Here is a 17965-nt window from a genome sequence, read left to right as displayed (position 1 = left end):
CGGCCATTTAATATCAACCAATATGTGGCACATTTTAACCTAAAACATTCACATAAAATGCACCTTTCCGACATTAACAACTCAGTTGCAAATAATAATCATTCCCTAAATAAATACCAAACACATTCCTTCATGTGTACACATACACACACAGTTTCACATGTATGGAGTCATCTGTGGGATGACTGAAAGAGAGTTTGTGCTTTGAAACTTGATCTCCTCCACCAGTCCTATTTCTGCCTCTGCTCACCACAGGAATGACTGGAGAATGTTTTGGAAAGGCTTGGAAATGCTTATCAGGAAATTTAGATCTGATAATTTCTAACTGAAATAAGTGCATCAGTAAGGCAGTCTGCTGTATTTAAATGACTGCAGCACCAGAACCCCATAATAACCAGTAAGGATCTATTACTGCAAACTATAAAGACCTTAGTTGGCCCAAACACCTGGAAAGCACAATGAGAAAGTATGTCTTCTAATGGGAGAACATAAAAGAAAACACGGTAAAATACTGATCCTGTAAATTTGAAAACGTTGTTTTTGAATACAGGCAACTATTTAATAACGTCATTTCATTATGAAAATTTTACACATTCATACATTTATTTTTTTTTCACAATAAACGTTCAGAATTACAGCACTTCCCTTTCAATGTCATCCTGCTCTTATGAGGAAAATAGTTTTTCTCTCTAGTATTGGCGACCTATTCTGTAGGCCATGCAGTAAGGGTAAGTATGGGGTCAAAAATATAGTACTGTTTATAAAAAGGAATTTTCAGCACTTATTTTTCACAGGTTTTCCCTGTGCTTTAAATAAAGTATTGTGTTTTAGGGTTAAATTAAATATCTGTAAACTTAGCGGATGATGTCCTGGTGAAAAGTTACCAATACCTTTTCTGTGGATTTTTTTTGCTTTTTTTTTTCATTCTTGTCAATTTTGCCAAATTAGATACGCTAAGAAATAAATGGAATGGTCATTGGCGCAGCCATTTTACCTATCAGTTTTTATATTACACATTAAAAAGTCATGCAGGTTTAGAACAACGTAAGGGTGATTATTAAAATAAATTTTCCACGCTTAGATGCAAATTTGCAATATATCCGCTATCACCACTAGAGGTCAGCAAATCCCAAACAAATACACACTAGATGTCAAGCGTAACAAGTCCTTTTTAAAGAACTTGATTATGGAAGAATACAGCAAGAATTAAGAAAATTCGCTCGTTAAATCATCCGAGTGAAACTTTGGTTTAATTTTCTAATTTCCCCATAAATCCCCTTCATCATCATTATTATTATTATTAAGTTACAAAGTACACTATATGAGTTAAATTAAATAATAACGAAATAATACTGGGAAAACGAACATCCAAAACGGCTGAAAGGGTGTTGTTAAGGGAAGAAGTGGAGCAGTTATCCAGTGCACCCTCATCCCAGTGGAATGCGTTAGTGGAGTGAGAGTCACGCAGTGCACCAGGCCTAGTCTGCGTGGAGATATTTACACGACATTTAACACATTCTCGACTGCGTACACTGTCATCGCATCACATTCGGTCTATTTCCGGGTGAAATCACGGCTCAGAAGTTCGGGTGTTTGTGGACTGTCGACAGAATAGCGGTTACGTGTGGAAAGGGAGGGTGTACATGGCAAACGGAGAGAAAAAAATCGAGCGATCGCTCTCAGCCTGCTGAAAGAAGCAGGAAGCGGACTAGAGCTGTTCACCTGCACCGTGTCGAACGAAAGACTGCATTAGACATTTGAAGGGGAAGAAGGCGCAGCTTTTGCCTTTTTACGGTGATTGAAACCTGACCGGTGTTTGGAGTTCAACCCGAGACGCGCACAGTTAACTTTTAACATTTAGTTTCCGTGAATTGTACAGAACTGGCGTCGGACATTCCATTCCATTTGGAATAATCTGTTCTAAAGGTGAGCGTTTTGCACCGTTTATTGTTATATTTTCGCCGATGTGTGTATTGATTTGAACTGCGTAGATATTTGCTACATTTTGTTACGCTCTTAGCCGACGGCTTCTTTTGATCTCAGGCGCTGCCAGACTCAATGTTATTTGTTTATTAATCGTTTGAAGTTGAATACATGGGATGTTACGCTCAGACAGCAAACATGACTCATTAGTTGCGAAGTATCGTTGTGCTTCGATTCGATTAATTAGTGACTTAACATTACGAGTATCAAACCGAGGTGCTTGACTTCTAGTGTTAGTTGTAGATCTGGAAGAGTTTTATGGAGTTGTATGCAATGTTGGCATCTATTTAATTGGTATGGATTTCTTAGTTTATTTTTTTTTTAAGTAATAAAGTTGTCACAATTTTATTATCAAACAATAGATCGTAATGTATCGATCCATTACGGCCATTTGTTTAAAAAGTAGGGCAGGTTGGATGACACTCGATCACAAGTTTACCGGACAGTCCATAAAACGTGGGTTTATAGGACAGGGAGGCACGACATCAGCTGTATCGGATGCGATGCCATAATACTGGACTAAACTATGACTCAAACGCCATACAGACATGAGTAATAAAGGCTGAGCACAGTCAGCCTCGGGGCACGCCCACAGGCCGCTCACCAACCTGCTGATGCATACTGCACATAAAGGGACAAGCATTTTCTGGATCTAATCATCAGTTCCAGATCATTCAGAATTTGGAATTCGCAAACCTCCTTGAAAGTAACCACTGAATATGCTCCCCCCAGTTCCCCAGTATCTTGTCAAATCGAAGCAGATCAAGACTGTCTTCAGTTTGACATCATTCCCAAGGTGGTTCTAAATCTAAATCAATAATCCATTAGTTAGTCTTAATTAGATATGAGAAAATTCTGATTTCGGTAGCCTGTTATCTGGAATGGAACATGATGTTGGGAGTGTGAAACTTAAACCCAAATATTCTCACTTCTAGTGTTTTTTAACCAAAGTATTTATAAAAAAGTTTTATTTTTAAATTTTTTAATAGAACCTCATTTAAAGAATATGTATTACTACACTCTAAAAAATGCTGGGTTAAATACAACCCAGTGCTGGGTAAAATAGGGACAACCCCAGCAATTGGGTTGTTTTGTCCCAGCGGTTGGGTTACTACCCAGAATGTTGGGTTAAACATTTAACCCAACCGCTGAGTCAAAACAACCCAATTGCTGGGTTTGTCCCTATTTTACCCAGCACTGGGTTGTATTTAACCCAGCATTTTTTAGAGTGTAAGTATACTTTGTTTTTATATGCACACACTATCAAATGCCTCCATTGTGCGTAACATGTAGTTCATCATCAGCAGGGTACTCATATAGTCCGGAATTGTATAAGTGTAGAGGTAAGATTTAGAGGTATAGAGAAAAAAAATGTTTTTGTGTGTGTGTGGAAAGATTAGAGTGCACCACTGTATGCAGACACTAGCATACATGCAACAACAACAGAAAAACAGACCACACCTTGCTATTTAGTCTGTGTTAGTTGATGAGAAAGTGAAAACCTAAAACAAATATTTAGTGTCTGATAAAAACAATGTGAACCTCTGAAATGATATGTCAGTGTTATTTTGAGTGAACTATTCCATTGAAGGGGTCATATGATGCGATTTCAAGTTTTCCTTTCTCTTTGGAGTGTTACAAGCTCTTGGTGCATAAAGAAGATCTGTAAAGTTGCAAAGACTAAAGTCTCAAATCCAAAGAGATATTCTTTATAAAAGTTAAGAGTCAACCATGCCTACCTAAAATGGCTTGTTCTTACATGCCCCCACATGTCTACGTCACGATGTGGAAAGATTTGCATAATGCCACCCAAATGTGCACGCAAAGAAAGAAGGCATGGTTTCAAGAACAGCAGTAGTGTTGATGCATCCATGTCAGGGAGATGCTGTGTGATTCAGTGCGAAAGCAAAAGCACTTTATTTGGCCTTCCGGAAGTAGATGCAATTAGGAATCATTGGTTAAGATTTATTTACAACCCAGATGTTCGAATTTGTGCAACGCATTTTATGGACGACATTTTTTTGAACCTAGAAAAGTACAAGGCTGGCTGTGCACAAAGGCTATTTCTTAAAAAAAATAAAAAAATAAAAAAAATGGGGTCAATGCCGACTTTGCTATGACAATCTGGCGCTTCTGAATCAGCGACTGTAAGTATGTTTTGTTACTAGTTTAAGTATTTGCTATTGACTGTTCAAGTGTGGAGTTTTGCGCAGCGCAGAGTAACGCGTCGTGTGTGTGAGAGGGGAACAGGGTCACATCACAGGAGAATGAACTGTCTGTCAGAAATCATAGCACATCAGCTGTCTTAACCGCGGCTTGTGTACTGCATCATCACTGTGTCACGCGACTCTGTTGCCCTTTCGGGCTTGAACTGATGGTAAAACGAATGACATTATTAACTGTCTTGATATTTACTTTGAAAGCTGACACTCGCAATTATGGTAAGGGGCGTTACATTTCCGACGCGTGCTTGTGGTGTTCGGCCAATCACAATTCACTGGGTCAGCTGGCCAATCAGAGCAGACTGCGCTTGTCAAAGGAGGGGGCTTTGTTGAAAAAGACGTTTTTGAGAGAGGCGGGGCATAGAGGACCTACAATAATGTACAGTATTTGAAAAAGAATGTGTTTTTTGAACATTTAAAGCATGTCAACATATTCGGTTACTCCAAATACACAAAATAATGATCTTTAAAATAGCATCATATGACCCCTTTAAGACCATCCCTTTGTGGATATACAATGGCCATGGCAACTGTAATTTGTGCCAAAGTAACACAGTTATTGTTACTTCAGTAAAACTTGGAATTAGGCACTTCTCAAATGTAGCTACATGACATTCTGAAAGCTGTTTACTATAAAAAAAATAAAAAAAATTAATACATTTTTTAATATAGCAATAACTGGAACTGGATTAACTATTTTGGCAGACATTATGAGTACAACAGTGAATTTTGCCAAGGTTATTTCCTTTTTACTTTTTGGGTTTAGAACAAGGGAAATATAGGACTGTAATTTTAAATAATATGTGTGGAATAAGCATGCAATTTAAAAAAAAAAAAGAAAGAAAGAAATTAGAATACGATGATTGTAAACCTGCAACTGAATGTTATGTTTGATGCATGCTTTCAGAGAGAGTTCGGACCATATTTTAGAGTTAAAATGAGCATAAACAATCCAGGACTGAGACTTATTTCTTTGTGTGTGTGTGTTACTCTGCACCCTCATAAGCCATAAGTCATGAAACATGAAAGGTCGTCTTTAGTCAGATAGTATATTAGTGTGTGTAGATGTGTGTTTTTGTGAGTTGAGCTCCCTGGCCCTCACCCAGCTACATGTGACAAGAGCTTCAGAGAGACTTCGGTGGCAGACTGTGATGTCATCAGTCAGGGGACACAAACACTTTGGGATGCCCACACACACTCGCTCACAGTCAGAAGAGAGGTCACTGTGGTGACAGGGGCCATGAATGGGCTGATTCTCTCAGTCATGTGAGAGCACAGTGTGTGTGTTTGTTTTAGCGGTGCAGGAAAAATTTTTTCCTTAGAAATGGGGACAAACACACATGCACACCCACAGGGCTAACTGTATGGTTTAAAGAGCAGATTATGTATGGGAGAGCCCGTTAGAGTTAAGAATTACGTCTTTAACTTCAGAATCTTTTACAAATAATACATATGTTTATAATAAATAATGTCAACACAATTGGCCCTACTTACTATCTTAATGCAAGTTTGAGGTCATATTGCACATGCTATTTTAAAGAAAAAATTTTTTTCTTTGTAATCATTCATCAAAATGTAGTAACTTGATTTGTCTTTGAATCAAGTTAGGCTGCACAGCCTTTTCGTTAATAGGTTTTCGTTAATAGGTTTTGTAAACTTTGTTATTGTAGTTAATGCAGCCTTTGTAAAATCTTGCCAGTAGGTAGTAATATAAGTTTAATATATCATTCATTTTTATATATTATTGGAAGCGACCCAACTATGCCTCTGTTTTCATGTTTCCCTAAACATCTGTGTTAACTTTTTCAATAAAATTAGTATTAAATATGCCATATTGCCACAGGAGCTTTTTATTTTACATTTTTTAAAATTATATTACATTAGAATTTTTTATTGTCCAATCAAGAGAAATCAGCTGGCAATCATTGGCGGATGGCAAGTCGTGTACCTTGCGAGCAGCTTTCGATTGTTTTGTTTTTTGTTTGTTTGTTTTTACATTGAAAAAATTGTTTGGCAAAAAATTTGTTTTTATAGTACAATGACCTCTTGTCAAAATATAAAGGAAATATAATGTCTAATGACATGACTCTTTAAATATTTAGATTCCATCCTGAATCAGTTTTTTTTCCTTTCAACTATCAGATATGAAAAGATGTATCTAAGGTCATAAAAGTGTAATTGGCTAATCTAAATCCTTGGACCACAGAAAATTAATTTGTTCAAATTGTATTTTATTTTATTTCATAGCACGTTGTTTAGCACATTAATGCTAAAGAAAAAAAATGTAACAAATGTTTTGTGAAATCTCTTTTGTCTACATACTGTCTTAATTATGTTTTCAAATGACACAAGAAGTGGGCTTATAAGGTAAATAGGCAAGGTTCACTTCCCTTAAAGGTTACGTCTTTAACAACATGCAATAGATTTGAAAACGAAAGCTTCTGTTGGGTTGCAACAATGTTCTCAACAGCCAAAAAGCCTTGTTAAAAGTGAGTGCCACTGGTGTTTCAGGAGGGAGTTCTCCACAGTTGCAAACTCATTCAGGTCTCGTCTAGTGCCTTCATATGTCTCTTTATCTGTGTGGTTACGCCTCTGTAGGTTTATTCAACGCATGTTTGCAGCTACCAGGTAGCTTAACATGGATTGTAGTGATGTGATCATTTGAATTTAAATATTTTTTGTAGCTGCTACCTTTTATTGGATGGTAATTATGTACCCATTTGTTGAATGAAATATAACATTATATAGGCCTTACATATATCATTATTTTTAAGCTTGTGGGTAGTGTCTAAAATGTTTTTTACTCAAATTATACAAGTAGTTAATAGAAAAGAATCAAAGTTCCGCTTTCATTTTATGTCCATAATTTGATCAATTAGTGTCAAGATAGTCAGTGATTACAAGCCATCTGCACTCATTTCCTGTGGAACCCCAGCTGGGACGCATGATTGACAGTTTTAATTGAGTCCCGCTTTCTTACATATGTGGCCTCACATTTGCACGGTTGTCTCATCTGTTTTATGCACTTACATAATAGCTGATTTGCATTCTTATCTGCAGGCCTGATTGCCATGCATATACGTACTCACACCTGTATGCACACCTGCGTACTTGAGAGGTTCTATGGTGAACACTGAACAGAACTCTAAGCGTGCCCACACTTGGAATTCTACAATTCTCTGCATACGAGTCAGGACATGCTAAAGAATTCAGTATCGAGAAATGGGAAAGGAGGGAGTGAAACATGCCAAGAGGAATAGATGGAGAAGAGGTAGAGTAAATAATGAAGGAAAAGTGTGTTAAAGCAAATAATTTATTGATTCATAAATGAGAATCTTTTTAAATATATGTGAACAGATGTTCATATTTAGTCTGAAATCCTTTGGGAAGCGATAACAAGCATGTATGTTATAACGTATTTATTTGTGACTTTTTTGAATGTGCCTTTGAGAGGCTAATCTTTGTAACTTGATCAAGTAAAAAAAAAAAAAATTAAAGTGTGCCAATATTTCACATAAGCTCACATACATGCTTACCTGGCTATTTAAAGCCCTCTTCTCAAACTGATTTGCCCGGCAATTTGTCTGTTCGTTCCTACATGTCATGTTACTGCACATGTATTAAGAGTTGAATACATTTGGTTCTGTGTTGGATCACTACTTGGTCCAGTGTAAAATCTGGACAGATGCTTTTGCCTTCATCTTTCTGTTTTTCTCATGTGTGTGAGAGAGAGCGATGAATTGAAAGTGTAATGTCTCTGCTTTCCGTCTGTCAGTTCTTGCATAACTTTCTCATGTAGATGCATATCACCGCTTTAGTCAGACAGGCACGTACAGTTAGTTGTATAGGAAGAGAGTGAGAGACACGTGTGCTCCACCCACAGCTAAAATGGGACCTTTGTTCAGTCAAGCCTCGGTAGGTAACTGATTAACGTCTTTTTTTAGTGTGCGTGTGTGTTTATTGAAATTTTGCCACCGTGGCACAGCACTGAAAGGGCAGCTGCACAATGGACTCTAAATTTAGAGGTTAAAGGAATAGTTACCCCCCCCCCCTCAAAACAATATATGCACACAGGCCCCTACCAAGTATTGAGTGCATGTACAGTAAATGAACATACTTTCCAGAAGGCCAACAATTCGCTAAAAATGAACTTATGAAGTATTCTAATTTGTTGAGTGAATTGGTGGGTTTTTGTTAAATGTGAGCCAAAATCATCACAATTAAAAGAACCAAAGACTTAAACTACTTCAGTGTGTGTGCATTAAATTTCTTTACTACACGAGTTTCACAATTTGAGTTGAATAAATTAACTTTTCCATGACATTCTAATTTGAGATGCACCTGTATATGTTAAACTTAAATTGAACCATGTTGTTTCAAAGAAAAAAGACCATGAAACACAAGTAAAATGTTGAATAATCCTGGCCACTGTTTTGAATATAATAAAACTGGATTAAGACTATGGGATATCAACCTTCAAAATGGGGAAGTTTACCATAAACGAGTCAGATATGATTCATACACTATATGCCAAGCCTTTCGAAGCCATGCAATAGCTTTTTGTAAGAAATCAAAGTGAAATTGAAATTGACCCACACTGTAAAATAAATTCTGTAGTTTTTACAAAATAATTTTGGCAGCTGTGGTTGCCAGAATAATTTTGTAAAAAATACAGAAAAAATTTAAACATTTACGGCCAAAAACCGTAAATTTTACAGTATAAAACTGTAATTTACAAACAAGAAAATTTGAATGTAAACCAGTAAATTCAACAATGCACACTGCTATTAAAATCTGTTTTGTACCTTTAACATATTGACAACCACCATCATAATGCAGGTATATACTAATATATAGAAGGTGCACAGAGTCATTCATGCAAACACAAAACACCATCATGGTAACACACATGATACTTAAATAATGCATTAAACTTTCATTAAACAACAGAAGATGTAACATAAAGCCCAAATATACATAACTAATAACAAAAACTATTTAAAAAACATGATTATTTAAACAAAATACTTTCAAATGTGGAGTGTCATGCAGGGAATTCTGGGAATATCAGTTTACAGTTTTTGACTGTAAATTATACATTGATTTGTTATTTTTACTTCTAAAAACTGTAAAATTAACAGCATTTTACTGTAAAATTACATGAAATGTCTGGTTAGATATTTTACAGTTTTTCCCTGTTTATAGTACGGGAACTTACTGTTAACCTATTAACAGTTTTTTTCCGTAGCGTTTTTACAAAATTTTACAGTTAAAATTACACTTATTTTTTACAGTGCAGATTTTTTAATCCAGTGGACTGTTCCCATTGCAGCTGGCACACAGATGGGAAAAATATATGAAATTTAAAATGGTGTGGCTGTTTGTACTGCGCTATAATTGAAGTAGGAAGTGTAAGGGGCAATGTGACCACTACAGTACTGTCTTTGTGTTTTATAAAGTTGCGGCTACACATCTCTTTAGCCTTGCCAGTGTTAAATGTTTTGTCAAAACACATTTGACGTCATAATCACAAATTTACTGCATGAAAACTTTACAACTGTTTGTGGTTCTTTTCTCAGTGTTTAGAGAGACTTTACAATTATTAAATAAGCAGCCAACTCTGAGATCATCATTAGTTTCTGTAAATTATAATGATGTAAATGGAAGTCATTTGAGCTGAATGACGCTACCTTTGGTACAAATCCAACCTATAGGCTACTTCTAAGTTATTTCTAAGTTATCTGTGTGAGGTAAGTCTCCTTTCGTAATAAAAATGGATTCTTGTCTTTACTTGCATTGCGTCACACAGTTTGCATCCGGTGCAGACACCGTGTGAGTGATCATTGTTGAAGCATTAATATTTATACATGACTTCCTGTTCAATCATGCTCCGATCATAAATGCTTCCTGAAGTTTTTCATGTAACCAGAGAGTTATTTTTTTTATGGTTGACAAGGCTTAGGGTTGTGTGTGTGTGTGTCAGAAGTGTTGTGGGAAGGGGGATGTAGTTCTATGCGGAATCTGGATTCCTAACATTCCAGTGTGAGAATGGGAGGTAGATCAGGACAGATGAGGAAACGAGAGGAATACCTCCCTGTTGGAGGGCCGTAAGGCTTGTACCTCTTACTGTGCCTCTCTCTGTTTGCTCTGTGATAAGGACACAGTGGTTGGTGTGTGTTCATGTGTGTACGAATGAAGAATGGTTAAGCTCTCCTGTCTGAGTGTGTCTGTTTGTCTGAGAGTGTACGTAAGCAGTGGTGCTCGAAGCATCTTGCAGTGCGTGTGTGTATACGTCACTGCTTTGTGTGTTTGGTTCTGCTAGCATTGTTCCCTTAGTTGTGTGTGCCTACTTAAGCATATTTTGGGACAAATTTGTACCATAAAGAGAGCTAAACCTGACATAACCTCCCAAAAACTCCTTTAGAGGAAGTCCTCATTTGTACAAATGTATAAAAATAAGATATACAATGTTAGGTAAATTTATAAAAATGCAGAAAGTTTTCTAATTAGGTTAGGATGTGGGTAAGGGTTAGGTTGTAGCTAGCTGTGTGTAAAAACAATAGTCCTCATTTTATGTAGATAAAAATAAATAAAAAACTCTGTGTGTGTGCTCGCTTTTCATAGAGAAAGCAAGAGAGACTAACCATTTCCCCCCACTAAAAACAGACCAAGACTTTCTGGGCCAGCATTTGACATCCACTTCTCTAGCTACAAAAAGTACTATACTGGTGCTATTGTACAGCGGGGGTCAGATATAGTGATACTGTTTTTATATACTATGAAGAGATTGTAAAAGATTGCCAAATATCACTGTATTTTCATGGTATTTCAAAGAATGACAATAATAAGGAAGCATAGTACTTTGAAGCACTTAAATCAAATAATACTATAGTTTTATAATTTAAAAAAATCATGGCACTGCTAGCTTGAGCACATGCTTAAAAAAACTACTTATGTAATCCTGTAAAACACTGTTTGTGAATGCAACACAGAATTCAGAGAATAAGAATGTGTTTTCAGGCAAATGTAAAACATTTCCTTTAAAGGCCGTCGTGGCCTAATGGATAGAGATTCTGACTTTTAACCCAAATGTCGTGGGTTCAAGACTTGGGTCCGGCAGGGATTGTAGGTTAGGGGAGTGAATAACCTGCGCTCTCTTCTACCCTCAATGCCACGACTAAGGTGAGACCCTTGAGCAAGGCACCCAACCCCGGGTGCCGCAGCAGTATGGCTTCCCACTACTCCAGGTGCATGTTCACGCTGTGTGTGTGTGTGCATTTGGATGTGTGGTGTTCGGCCAATCACAATGCACTGGGTCAGCTGGCCAATCAGAGCAGACTGCGCTTGTCAGAAGGAGGGACTTTGTAGAAAACGAAGCGTTTGAGAGAGGCGGGGCATAGAGGACCTACAATAATGTACAGTATTTGAAAAAGAATGTGTTTTTTGAACATTAAACCATGTCAACATATTCTGTTACACCAAATGCACAAAATAATGATCTTTAAAAAAGCATCATATGACCCCTTTAAATGCAGAGCACTGGTTTCCAGTAACCTTAGTGAACCTACTAAAAGGTGTTTTCTTGATGAAGGGTTATAATTCATGTAAAATGTCAATAACTGAGCATTTCAAATGGAGTCTTTAAGACTTATTAAAACCTGTATGAACAAGACTGCACATCTTTACCACTGCTAAAATGTTCCAAATTCTAACATTATCATTTGAATGTTCCAGCAGAAAAGCACTGCAAAAAGTGATTTTTCCAAAAAAAAATAAATAAATAAAAAAGTGACTGTCAATGGGGCAATAAAAATAATCCTTTGAATTAAGATTATTTTTCTTAACCCATTAACAGATATTTTTTCATGTTTTAAGCAAAAACGAACAATTGATACATTTTTCATGACATATTATCTACACTTTGCTTATCAAGTAAATGCATCTTGATTTAAGAATGTTTAAATATTTAAACTAAAAAACAAGACAAAATTACGAAGTAAGAAAATCATTTTGTTTGCATTGTAGAGACTCATCAGACCAGGCAACCAGGTGTGATCATCTGCTGCTGTAGCTCATCTGCTTCAAGGTTCGATGTGTTGTGCATTCAGAGATGCTCTTCTGCATACCTTGGTTCTAATGAGTGGTTACAAGTTACTTTTGCCTTTCTATCAGCTTGAACCAGTCTGGCCATTCTCCTGTGAATCTATGGCATCAACAAAGCGTTTTTGCCCACAGAACTGCCACTCACTGGATTTTTTATTTTTCTTTACCATTCTCTATAAACCCCAGAGATGGTTATGCATGAAAATCCCAGTAGATCAGCAGTTTATGAAATGCTTAAACCAACCCATCTGACACCAACAACCATGCCACATTTAGAGTCTCTTAAATCACCTTTCTTCCCATGCTTGGTTTGCACTTCAGCAGATTGTTTTGATCATGTCTACATGCCTAAATGTATTGTAAATGGCTGATTAGATATTTGCGTTAATGAGCAGTTGAACAAATGCACCTAATAAAGTGTTGAGTGTGTTAGTGTTAGTATGTTGTTGTTTTTTTTGGCAAAGATTAATAGTCAAATTATCCAGAATAACCAGGGGTGATACTATACTATAAACTATTAGCTCTGACTTGCCGTCTTCGCTGAAATGGGGACACTCACTGTCCTTCAGTTCTGACTCCCTTCATCTCAGATATTCTCATCTGATTCCTCTCTGTGTCTTTCTGTTAGATGCAGCATCCTCTTCATCCCATCATGGAGCTGGCTGAGAAATAAGATACTGCAGAGACAGCAGGTGAGTGTGTGTGTGTGTGTGTGTGTGTGTGTGTGTGTGTGTGCGCGCGCGCACTGACAGACTAGAATACAAAGAATCCACTGTAAGCAGTTGGAACAGGTTGAAAAAAAGTTAAGGGCACTTTGGTGCTTGTGCACGCTGAGCATTACTGACTTGTGTGGTTCTTAGTGCGAGTATGACCAATTATGAGGTGCAAGTTCTCCGAGTTCCACATTAGCTATTCTCTTGGAGGAGATTCATCCTCAGATTTTTTATGTCTGCAGGTTTTGATCCAAAGTAGTCTGTATTTGGCACCATCCATGATTCCATCTTGCTACTCTACAGCATAATGCTTGCACCACCTTGCTTCATCTTGGATATGATTTGGTTTGGTTAATGACCAACTTGTTTTTGTGCCATACCTTTGAAAATTGTGGCCCAAAAATGCAATTTAGTTTCATCAGGCCATAAAACGTTTTCCCACATGGTTTTGGCTAAATGTAGGTGGGCTTAGATGTTTTTGACAGGTGCCCTGTTCTTTGGAAGGTAATTGCGATGTCCTGTTATCCGGTTCCACTTGTTGTTGATGGCCTTAATGGTATTCCATAACACGTCAAATGTTTTGAAATACTTTTGTACCCTTCTCCTGATTGGTTCCTCTCCACAATCCCACACATCCTTTGTAAGCTCTTTGCAGGCCGCAGCTTCAGATATAATATGCAACCAAGAAGTTGATAGAAAATCCTATAGAAGCATCTAATTTTAGTTTTAATTGGCATCATTTAAATGATGACCAGTGTAGGGATATGCCGGTATTACATGTTTAGCGATTAATTGCTAATGCTTTTATCATGATATATGGTATTATCACGATTTTGAAATTTAATTGCAAAAAAGTGTTGTCATAATACAGTATAACAGGTTTAATAACTTTTTTCTTATAACAAAAATAACTGAACATTTAAATACAATAAAGCAATACACAGTAAAAATGTTACACAGATTATTTATTTATTTTATTTATTTAGTCATTTATTAGACGCTTTTATACAAACCGACTTACAAATGAGGACAACAGAAGCAATCAATTGTAGTATTAAAACAACTAAAAACAGATCCAAAACTAAAAGCTAAAACTTTATAAATACTACTTTAGCACATTTTAAAAATAAAGAAATTAAATAAAAATGACAAATGCATACAAAATTTCAAAACTTAACATTTAAATGAAAAACAAAAAATAAAGCTAAAAACAATTCAAAATATTAAAGAACAAAAGGTATAAGAGTATAATAATGATTCTAACATAACACTAAGCCAAACACCAAAAAAACAACTACATGTGTATGTACAACCACAGACACATACATATATACTGTATATGTACATATTTATAAATTCAATATATATTATTTAATTTCCATTTAGTTTGTTGAAGTATTAAAATACCTCAAATTAAATAAAAACTAAAAACTTAATAAAAGACCTATACAAACATAATAAATTCAGACATAATGTAACTAAAATTAAAATAAATAACAAATACAAATAATACAAATCAAATGACAGTAGTTTATCAGTAATCCTAAAAAATAACACTGCCAAACTTACATGCTAAAAAAACAATAACTTACTTGCACATAGTAAGAAATGGAACAGAAGCAAAACAAGTAATAGGAAAGAGGATATTTCTTTACACTGTTTTCTGCTGGTGCTTGAACACACTTTCCTTTTCTCCGCAACAAATGGGCAAGCAAGCGCAGACACTGACAAGATATACGCGATACAGAACGAGACCAAACGCGATATCAGCACGTCTCCACACAGTAAACAAAACAAGCGATTCCTAGCAACGACAACTGCACTAAACACTAATGACGCAAGTAAATACCCTTGCAAGCTGCTTTTAACTTCCGCTGATAAAGACTGCTTCTCTCAAAGACTATTTCTTTACACTGTTTTCTGCTGGTGCTTGAACACACTTTCCTTTTCTCCGCAACAAATGGGCAAGCAAGCGCAGACACTGACAAGATATACGCGATACAGAACGAGACCAAACGCGATATCAGCACGTCTCCACACATTAAACTAAACTAAAGATTAAAGTGCAAAATAATTATAAAAACCAATAGGTATCACTTTACAATAAGATCTTATTAGTTAACCTTAGTTAATGCATTGACATTCACAATGAGCAATAGCTACATTTGCTACAGAAGTTATTAATCTTTGTTAAAAAATATAACTCTTAGTTCATGTTAGCTCATTAAATAACACAGTTGCAACTTTTGATTTTAACAATGTGTTATTAAATATTGGAATTACCTAAGATTAATGAATGTTAAGAATAATTTTTCATTGGCTGTTCATGTTAACTAATGAAGCCCTAATGTATAGTGTGACTGAGCAATAAAGAATCAAAACACTTTTAAACAATATCCAGGGCATGTTGTAGTCCAGATTAAAATGTAAAAAAAAAAAAATTGGAAATAGCCTATTAAGTCTAAATATTTAAGTATTTGGCGCTGTGATGAACACCATAGCGAACAGCAGCTGCTTTATTTACGGGGTTTCCGGGGTAACGGCTGCATTTATGCTGTTCAGCACCATCTGCTGTCAGAGAGTGAATGTGCGCTTTCATCCAGAGCTTCTCTCACGCGCTCCGCCATGTGCTTCTCATCCGTACTTTTGTGTATTTGAGTGCGCATGCGTCTTTGACATGCTTTAATGTTCAAAAAACACATTATTTTTAATCTTTGTTAAAAAATATAACTCTTAGTTCATGTTAGCTCATTAAATAACACAGTTGCAACTTTTGATTTTAACAATGTGTTATTAAATATTGGAATTACCTAAGATTAATGAATGTTAAGAATAATTTTTCATTGGCTGTTCATGTTAACTAATGAAGCCCTAATGTATAGTGTGACTGAGCAATAAAGAATCAAAACACTTTTAAACAATATCCAGGGCATGTTGTAGTCCAGATTAAAATGTAAAAAAAAAAAAATTGGAAATAGCCTATTAAGTCTAAATATTTAAGTATTTGGCGCTGTGATGAACACCATAGCGAACAGCAGCTGCTTTATTTACGGGGTTTCCGGGGTAACGGCTGCATTTATGCTGTTCAGCACCATCTGCTGTCAGAGAGTGAATGTGCGCTTTCATCCAGAGCTTCTCTCACGCGCTCCGCCATGTGCTTCTCATCCGTACTTGTTTACATGAAAGTGCGCATGCGTCTTTGACGCAGCATACAGCGGTTGCGTATTGGTTGCACAAATTCGAACATCTTGGTTGTGCTGTTCTGTTGTAAATAAATGTTAACCAGTGATTCCTAATTGTGTCTACTTCCGGAAGGCCAAATAAAGTGCTTTTGCTTTCGCACTGAAATACACAGCTTCTCCCTGACATGGCTGCATCAACACAACTGCTGTTCCTGAAACCACGCCGCCTTTCTTTTGAAATTCGGAATAATTTGTAATAAATAATTATTCCCGTATTTTGAAGTACCCACGATAACAATATCGTGCGTGCATATTCATTATCGTGATATATTGCTTTACCGAATACCAGCACTAGACCGGAGATGTTAATTGGTTCCAAACCATACCCTATTATAAAAGGACATGTACATGGAAAAATTCATCCATCAAAATGTTTATGTCTGCCCTGGACTAAAGATTTTCTGGTCAACTAGTAGTTGTTCATTTTAAGCAATTAGTCGACTAATCGCATGTATATATTAATTATCCATATAATTCATAATAATGAGCCTTTAATTGCCTATAGCCTATCAGCACTCAAGCGGATGCATAAAGCTTGCCACAGCGCATCAGCAGAAGTAATGATTATGAATGCGTCATGAAATGAAAAATACTATAGTAAATACTATAGTGTTTTTGAACCATACTATAGTGAAGTACTTGAATTAATTTGTTGTGGTAATTCTATAGTTGCTGTGGTAATGTAACAACTATAGTAATATAAACAAATTACTTCACCCAATACTGACCTAAGTTTTCTACAACTATAGGGTATATTATACTACAATACACTAGTTTACCGTAGTAAAAACTAAAGTATACTACAGTATTTATTACAGTTTATCAGTTCACTATACAGTATGCTGTAGCATTCATTAACAAAGTGTTGTAAAAACTATAATATATACAGTATAATACACTTTACTATAGTATGGTTCAAAAACACTATAATATTTACTATAAATTACTATAGTATTTTTTCATGTGGGGAAGGCTGCCTTAACATATGGTTTCCATTTGAATTGGTTCATTTAAAAGTAGACATTTTCTATAGATATATTTGTCATGTCTGTGAGACTAACAAGGAGTTTCAGTATTTTTATAGGTCAAGAGACCTAGACGGCAGAATGCGCACCCTCTTTGATTTAATTAATAAAATTTTTGTTGTTATTGTGAGTGCACACAAATAAAAGTAGACCTTTCACAGATTCAAAAGATGTATTACTATTATCTGTATGACCAAAAATGACAGAATATTTTAAGTTAAATGCAAATGATCGCACTGGCAATAGCACACATTTTTCTAGGTTAACGTTAAAATCCCCAGTCCCCTTGTCCTTGAGTCTTGACTCCTTGGCAATAGTGTGTGTAGATATTTATATGCATGTGTTTGCATTTTTTGACTCTGGTCATTTTTTCTGTTTGAATGATGGAATGATAGTAGGAGGGGTATGTAGAATGACAGAAGAGATGCATAGAACAAAGTAATAAAGAGATAATGTTTTGTCAAAGTGGTATTTTTAGCCGTTTCTGCTTCGTAGAATCAGATTGGGAAATTTGCATGTGGTTTTCCTATTTGCCTATGAGAGTGCGAGAGAGCCTATGGTTCATGTATTTTATTTTTTTTTTTAAATTGTGAATGTGCAACAACAAGTCTTTCTGTGACCTCTGTTGAACCCACCACTGTGTGCGGGGGGGGGGGGTCCCCCCCCACCAACCCACC

At 36.1% G+C, this 17965-nt stretch overlaps 1 protein-coding gene across 4 annotated transcripts in view; it reads left to right on the top strand.

The window, feature by feature from the left end:
- The first annotated feature begins 1459 nt into the window (after nucleotides 1-1459).
- pik3cb (phosphatidylinositol-4,5-bisphosphate 3-kinase, catalytic subunit beta) overlaps nucleotides 1460-17965 on the top strand; it is a 53791-nt gene continuing 37285 nt past the window's right edge. For 2 of the 4 annotated variants that reach the window (XM_016252906.1, XM_016252903.1), the window contains exons 1-2: nucleotides 1460-1926; nucleotides 12937-13000. The gene's annotated coding sequence lies outside the window, so the exon portion shown is untranslated. The remainder of the gene's footprint in view (nucleotides 1927-12936; nucleotides 13001-17965) is intronic. The other 2 variants (XM_016252904.1, XM_016252905.1) reach the window with 2 other exon arrangements.

Source organism: Sinocyclocheilus grahami, unplaced genomic scaffold (genome assembly GCF_001515645.1).
Source record: "Sinocyclocheilus grahami isolate Dianchi unplaced genomic scaffold, SAMN03320097.WGS_v1.1 scaffold1138.1, whole genome shotgun sequence".
Taxonomy (NCBI): Eukaryota; Metazoa; Chordata; class Actinopteri; order Cypriniformes; family Cyprinidae; genus Sinocyclocheilus; species Sinocyclocheilus grahami.
This window is presented reverse-complemented; position numbering and strand designations above follow the sequence as displayed.